Source organism: Lotus japonicus, chromosome 1, assembly GCF_012489685.1.
Source record: "Lotus japonicus ecotype B-129 chromosome 1, LjGifu_v1.2".
NCBI lineage: Eukaryota > Viridiplantae > Streptophyta > Magnoliopsida > Fabales > Fabaceae > Lotus > Lotus japonicus.
In genome coordinates this window covers 44936832-44944680 of record NC_080041.1, presented here as the reverse complement: position 1 = coordinate 44944680, position 7849 = coordinate 44936832, and the positions used below count along the sequence as shown (strand labels likewise).

General features: G+C 35.4%; 1 long non-coding RNA gene across 1 annotated transcript; it reads left to right on the top strand.

The window, feature by feature from the left end:
* The first annotated feature begins 5142 nt into the window (after nucleotides 1-5142).
* Nucleotides 5143-7447, top strand: LOC130731854 (uncharacterized). Its single transcript, XR_009016853.1, has 3 exons — nucleotides 5143-5286; nucleotides 6871-7001; nucleotides 7291-7447. It is a non-coding gene; the product is annotated as an uncharacterized LOC130731854 (long non-coding RNA).
* The last annotated feature ends 402 nt before the right edge of the window (nucleotides 7448-7849 follow it).

Here is a 7849-nt window from a genome sequence, read left to right as displayed (position 1 = left end):
AAAACCCGCTAGATGGGTATGGGGTTGGGTATGGGTAAATACCCGCAAAAATTAATGGGTACGGGTGCGGGTATGGGCACTATAGTACCCAACCCGCCCCATACCCGCACACATATTATACATATACATACACATAATTAGTAGTATATTTTAATAAACTTAAAGTATAACTCCCTAACTTCTTTTAAAAAATACGTAAGTGAAGTCTTAATATTATATATACAATTCATAATTATTCTCACTTATTTTTAAAATAAATTATTAACCGACAACTTAAGAGTTTATTAATAATCTAAATTTATAAATTTAAAGCTTCAACTCTCGCTTATTTTTTTATATAAAATTTATACCTATTCCAATGATTTTACTTCTTAAACATTCGGATGATCGTTTGTATTTTTAATTTATGCTTTTTATTTTATAATAAAATTTATATTTTGATTTTTTAATGAAGAAAGTTAATTTTTCGCTAGCTAAATTGTGGGTAACGGGTACGGGTACGGGCATATAGGTACCCACAGGGTACGGGGACGGGCATTTGGGTTGCTACCCACGCGGGTATGGGGACGGGTACGGGTACTTTTTGAAAACGCGGGTATGGGGATGGGTATTATAGTACCCTACCCAAACCCTACCCATTGCCATCCCTCACAAGCATTCATAGTTGGCGAGTTGGATTCACTGGCTGTGTCGGAAGCTACACCAGACAGGTTGGCTCTAACATAGTTGTTTGAGGAACATTCTCTAGAATGTGTGACTTCGAGGGCTCAACGGATGTGGAATTTAGGGAAGGAATAAGGACTATCATGGAATAGGATTGATGAGGAGGCAGTGGTAGGTTGTGTGGAGCATCTTAAAAGAACACATCCTCTTAAGTTTGGAAGCCTTTAATCTTGTTCTGTCTTATGCTTTAGGAAGTCGCTAGGTCTGTTTTTTTATGTTTAGTTTTTTGTGAATTTTCTTAGCTTCCTTCGTTTTTGTTGGATATTGTCCCTTGCTGTTTTGGTTTTAGGTTGGGTTTGGCAGGCTAATCTCCCTTTTGGCGGGCTCTCTCTTCGGTTTGAGCCTTTTTGATCTCTTGTTTTTGGGCAGTCTTGAGAGGCATTGTATCTCATTGATTTCATTTTCAATAATATTCTGCTTTAGGGGAAAAAAATATATATAACTTATTATGAGTAATGTATGTCAGAATATTTATTTTAATTTATCCAAGCGTAACAAGCCTGTGCCGGAGGGGATTGTGTGTAGAAATTAAAGATCACCATTCACCATAACAAAATAATCATGTAATTAAGATTGTATTGTACTGTATATATGAGAGTAGTCAAATAATTTAATTGACACTTTAAATCTAGTGATGCTCGGTTCAAAGGAGAAACTAATTGCAAAAACGGTTTTATAACTACCAAGCAGATAACCTATGGAGTACTTGGCAACATAAGAACCTCATATAGCGTATGTGACATAATTATTATCAGTAAAAATCGCTTAAATCGATACGAATCAACAAATGAAAATTAGTGATTGAAATAGAATTATAAGGTCAGGAACCACTTATCTTGGCTATGTTTGGCATGTTTAGCTGATAAGCTAGTTGAAAGCTTATAAGCTAGCTGATAGCTGAAAGCTGAAAAGCTACGTGATTGAAACAAAAGTGTTTGGTAAAACTAGCTGTTAAACAAACTGAAATTGTAAAATGACATAAAAGGACATACTTGTATAATTATTTTTATATTTAACATTACTTTATTTTCACACTAATACCAATATGATATTAATATTAAAATTATTATCACTTTAAATATTTTATTAGCTCCGGTTATTTATTATCTTAAAAATATAATATTATTTTTATTAATATAATATTTATAATACTTGTGGTGCGCAGCGGTGTGGCGGGAATGGTGGCGGAAACTGCATACGTAAGTGTGAGGAGAAAATATGTTTAGTGTTTTTATAAATATATAAGGGTAATGGTAGAATTTTAATAAAATAATGAGGATAAAAATGAGAATAAATTTAATAAGCTATAAGCTACCTGAGATAGCTTGTAGCTTAAAGCTTTAAGCTACTAAAATAAGCTCATTCACCAAACACTTTTGAAGAGCTTTTAAGCTAGTCAAATAAGTTTTAAGCTAGTCAAAAAGCTATAAGCTAGCTGAAATGACATGTCAAACATAGCCTTATTTCATGAATTATGATGGCAGAGTGACCATATCCTGGTCCCGCTGGTAGACAACAAGTGGTCTCGTGTTATCACCGTGACGGGGAGAATGGCGACCTTCTGTTTGTTAAGGAAGATAGGATTTAGTGACACCTTTTTCAAAGGATTGATGCGCGGCTCTGCACTTTGTGAGCAACACATTGAGGATGTGATATACTCTTAAGGCCAGATACAATTTGACCTCATTAATTCCTTGAGGACCTAGGAAAATTTTTTCCAGGGCTCCATGGTTGGCACTAATGTTCTGAATAAAAAACTCTAAAGCCTTGTCAACTGAGCGAGGAAATCTTAGAGTATTATTCGAGTAAAGAAGTGAACATGGATTATACATAATAGGATCCCATTATATAGTTTGGTGGGCCTAAACCTAGTCATGAATACATTACTAAGTGACTAAGCTCAGTGACGGATCCAGAACTTTTGAGTCGTGGGGGCAATTTCACAATATATTTATGAATCGAAACTCAACCACTTATTTATGATGTGGTGTTGAAAACACACATACTTATAAATAAGAAGTAATAAAATATAAAATGTTTAATGTAAACAAAATATATATATATATATATATAACATCAATTAAAAAACAATTGTGGGGCAATTTCCACTATAAGCTAGCTACAGGGATCCGTCCCTGGGTTACCCGGCCCATGGAAAAATATTTAAAATATTTACTTTATAATAAAATACTGAATACATTTATTTTAATATAAATGAATATATATATATATATATAAAAATAAGTGAATAAAAATATAAAATAAAGTAATTGTAATGCCATTATATTTGAAAAAAATGTGACTACATTTTAAAAAAGTGAAATGGAAGTAAATAAAAGTAATATAAAAAGAAAAGGTCACATAACACATACATGGTACCCAGAAAAAAAAAAGTGATAAAATTCATAGCACAGCAAGAAAGTAATCTTAAAAATCTATATTTATTTTTTAAAAAAGGAATTTCTATTTAATAGATATGTTGATCACTTTATTGTAAAAAAATAAAGATGTTTAAGCAGAAGAATATGATAGTAATGTAAACAAAGACTTTATTTATCTAAAAAATAAAGCATGCATGTGCATTCGATATAGAAGAAAATGGGTTGGGCTTAGCTTGACAGTTTCTTGTTAGAGCACTAGGCCGTTAGAGTGGCTTGATCTATAACTTGGAGGCATTTTCAATATAATGAAAAAGTTATGGGGGCAACTTTGTATAGAATTTAGAAATGCATACTAGTATTAAAAGAAAATCTGTAAATCACGTGGGGTCATTTGCCCACACCACTGTGTGAGTGGGTCCGTCCCTGACTAGACTACATTAATGGGGGAGAAAATTAAGGTGAATAATCATTAATGCCTTTGACTAGTCTTATGGATAAAGGAAGAATGAATCTGGACAACACCTCATGCTTGGTTGTCTTCCTTTTGGACCTCTTTACTTGACTCTTGGGTCGTTCATCCTGCTTGGAGGTACGCTCAGCCGAATCTAAATCTATGACTACCCATAATTGAAAACTTAGCTTCAAGAAGAATGATTTTTCATTGAATATAGAGAAGTTTGATCTTATATGCTAATGAAGCTGAAAAGATAAAACAAATTAAACAAAAGCCAAACCCATTCTTTCACCTTTATACCACAAGTCTTTTCAAAAACATATAGGCTTCAAATCAGGATCCCCTAATATGCACAAGTTTTTTCCTTGTGTAACTTTACACAAGGCCGGTTCAACCGGATTAGTTTTTTTAATTAGAATTTTAATTAAAAAATATGATTTATTATCTTAACTTAAATTATTAGCCCCAATTATCAGCTTCGTTCTTCATCTCACTATAACAAAAAAAAGCTTCGTTCTTCATCTGCATAATGATTCTAGATCTGCCTCCGTCCCAAGCCGTCCTGCCGCAGTCTTTCATCAAGGGAGAGTGAACCATCAAGATCCACCTTCTCCTCCTTCACCCCAAATTCCTCCCTTCATTTCACGTTCACATAGAAAAAAGAAAAAAGGAACCACCTTTTCTTTTGATTCACCTCTCGGAACGGAACACAGTGCCATGTTCCGCGCGAGCAACAACCCGTGAACGAGTACCGGTCGCTGTCCACGCTGTTCCCCTTTTCATGGGCCGCCGGAGACATCGTCGACACCTCCCGCCTCGCCGTCATGGGCCTCTCCTTCGCCCTCGAAGAGAGTGAATCAGATAGGGACGCTCTAATGTTGTTGATGCCCAGATCTAGAAGAAAGCTTCAATCCCAACCACTACTTCTTGTTACTGTATTCAGGCAAGATCTGAGTTTCCCCCTTTTTGAATCTGGTTTGTTCTTCATCCACCCACCTACAGAAAGATCAGAGGAGAGTGAATAACATGTTCCAGATATATTTTGTTTGTGATAGTAACGGTTTTGGTGATGTTATGTTCCAGATCTGATGGAGGCTGTGTTTATCAGATCTATTATGTTGGTGTTGGTGACAGATTTGGTGATGGAAGCCATGTCCATCCACGTTAATTTTTAAAAATCTAAACATGATTATAAATTTGAAGAATTTTGGTGATTTAGGGGGTTGGGCAGCAGCTATGGGGTAGCGGTTCAATGTTAGTGCTGCCAAAGTGTTACAAAAAAAAAATTACATAAAAGCAACAATTTTTAAAATTAAAAAAAATATAAAAACTCTATCTTATAATGGAACCGCTACCCAAGTTGCAATTCTGGTTGTTAGGGAGCGGTTAATTGAACCACTACCCAAGTTAATATATTTTTCCCTAAATTAAATTTCACAAAACCCTAACCGCGAATCCCTTTTCTCTTCCCTCACTCGACTGCACGCTGCAAACCTTGCTCCCTTGTAACCTCTCCCCATCTGAACCACAATCCTCCGCTGCTAGTCCACTTTTCTCAACCCTTGCTCGATGATGTAACTCTTCCTTGCTGTTGTAACTGTCGCACATTCTGCAGGTGTTTCCTTCACTTCCGCCAGTGCTCGACGCTCGACACAAGCTCGACAGTCCGCCGGCAGCGCACCCACCACACCAGAGGCTCCCCTTCAACGACTCTTCCTCTGTGATAAGGTCAGTTTTTTTCTTGTTCAGTTTTCTTCCTCGCCTGCTGTATGTTCCCTATTTTCTTTGAAAGAAGATGGGAGTTTCAATTTCCATCTGTGGGTCTTGTAAAATTGTGAAATATGACTGATCAAGGTTGTTTGTGTGTTGAAAAGAACATTGACTCAAATTGAATATTTATTATTGTTAGAATTTTACAAAGGAAACAACCTAAATGTTCTTGCTCGTGTTTTCTGGTGTGGTGACATCAAAAGTGTTGTGTTGTGTTCTGGTTTGTGTCTCTAAGCTGGCCAATTCAAATTGGGGCTGAATGCTATTTGGTTTTGTAGTTTTTTAAATGCTTTTCTTTTCATCTTGGGGTAATCTAGCCTTTAGTTTCTAGGAGTTTTATCTTTAGCAGATATATGGCTTTGTAATTTGGGGGTCTAAAACTTGTTAAGTTTTTTGGAGGGCTGTTACTGTTTTCTTCTGCATAATTCTGAGGCAGATGCAGATACCTTGCGGATTGGGAATTTGAAGGCCCTTATGTTTCCTTAAGTTTCTTTCATTTTTCATCAATTGATTGGAGTTCAAATTCTCTTGTCTGTTTGGGATCCCTGTAGTTACAGCCATGGTATTCTCTCTTTTTGGACCAGAATTGAAGACAGTGAGGCCTTGGTGTGTGTCGTTGCTGCACTGAATTTTACCACATAGATCTTCTAGTTTTTTGTTGGTTTACAAGCTGCTACCTGCAATTCTAACTTTCACTACTTGGTCTCGTGGTTTGGGTTTTGGAAGGTTATAAGCTTTATTTATTTGCATTGGTCTTAGTTATTATATGACCTTGCTCTGTTCTGTTTTTTACTCTGTTCTGTCCAGTTCTTTTTCTTTTCCTCTCTCTTTATATGTATATGGGATTGAAGTACCCCTTATACTCCCTTCAATGAATTTGTTATCTTTGGTGATAAAAAAAAAAATTCATCCTACTTGCGCTTACTTCCTCAAGGTTGAACGATTTGAAAAGTGAAGGTTCAAATACGCTTTCTTTTTCTGATGAAAAACTTTACTTAAATATACACACACAGTGCTAGCTAAAAAGCTTTGTGAATGCCACATTGTTCTGATGTGTCTTCATTTTTGGGGGGTTTACAGATACTCTTTCATATAATGCCTTGTAACATTGGCTTCCAGCTGAAATTAAGTTAACTTTGCTCAAAAAAATAATGGCATGTTTATAAATTCCTCTGTCACTGCAAGGATAAGTCTTATACAAAAATGCTAGATGCCTTTAAATTCCTTTTTGACTAGGATGGATCTTTGGTAGTGCGGTTGTAATTTTGGCTTCAACCATTATAGTAACAAGTTTTCTTGGTAAAAACTGTAGGGACTTAATGCATGTCAAAGTCATAACTTATGTAGCTTTTGAAGGGGGAGAAAATTTGTATATAACTTTTAACTTATAGATGCATTCTATTTTAGTGCATTTTCAGACTTAAGAGGAATATCAAATTTTTCTATTGAATTTGTGGAGACCAAAAAAGGATGTGTGCATGTTGAAGGATGTCTTCCATTTTGAGATGATGTCTTGATTCCTTTTTCACTTATGCTTTGTAGTTCATGCTCGAAGACTACAATCCTTGAAGGCACTTACATATTCTCCTTCAACCAACTCTGAAATTTTCTCCAGATTGTATAAAATTGTATTTGGGATACTAGAGAAGGTTCGTGCTTTCCTACTAGAGAAGGTTCGTGCTTTCTATGTATATTAGATATGGACTTTCGTACATTTATTTTATTTTTCCTGTATCTATGAAAATTTAATTGGTTTATGATGTTTAGTCATGGCTTCTACCTAAGAGTTCTATTGGCTGATATATAAAGGAATTGGAGAAATTCATTATTTGGATAAAATTTTGTACCTTCGTTCCTTGAAATTAAAAAAACTAGATTATTATAGTATATGGGCATTCTTCAGATTTTCAGGTCGGTGATACTCTGCAATTTTCAGAAAGTTATTTTGTTTCCGATTTTCAGGTTGGTGATACTCCACAAAAGAAAAAGAAAGGCATACTTGGTGCTAAAGGTGTGATAAAGAAGTAAGATCATGGCTTTGAAGCTTTCTTTCTTTTATCCTTATATACATGTTTCCTACTGGTTTTGTCTCTCCTCTTATTTCTTTTTTAGTGTTTTTTTTTGGAAAGAAAGAAGGGTTAAATGTGTTCACCGTCCCTAAACTTTGAGCGAGATCTGGTTTCCGTCCCTCGCCGGAAAATCTTCCTAGCGCCATCCTCAGACTCAAATGTTTGTACGGAAACCGTCCTTACCGCCGGTATAGCTCCGGCAGCCGTGCACGTGGCCATGCCACGTCATTTAATGAAATGACATGGCATTTAAATAAAAAAAAATTTCTTTTAAAATTTGTAATTAAGCCCTCTGATTTAACCCTAACTAAACTATATGCATCCAATTTGTTTAGCAACCAAGAAAACAAAAAAGTGCAGCAATCAAAAAGACAAATGAAAAGAAAATTTATTGAACCCAAAAAGAACAACCAAAATCCAGAAACTGTGGGTAGACGAAAAGAACAATCACA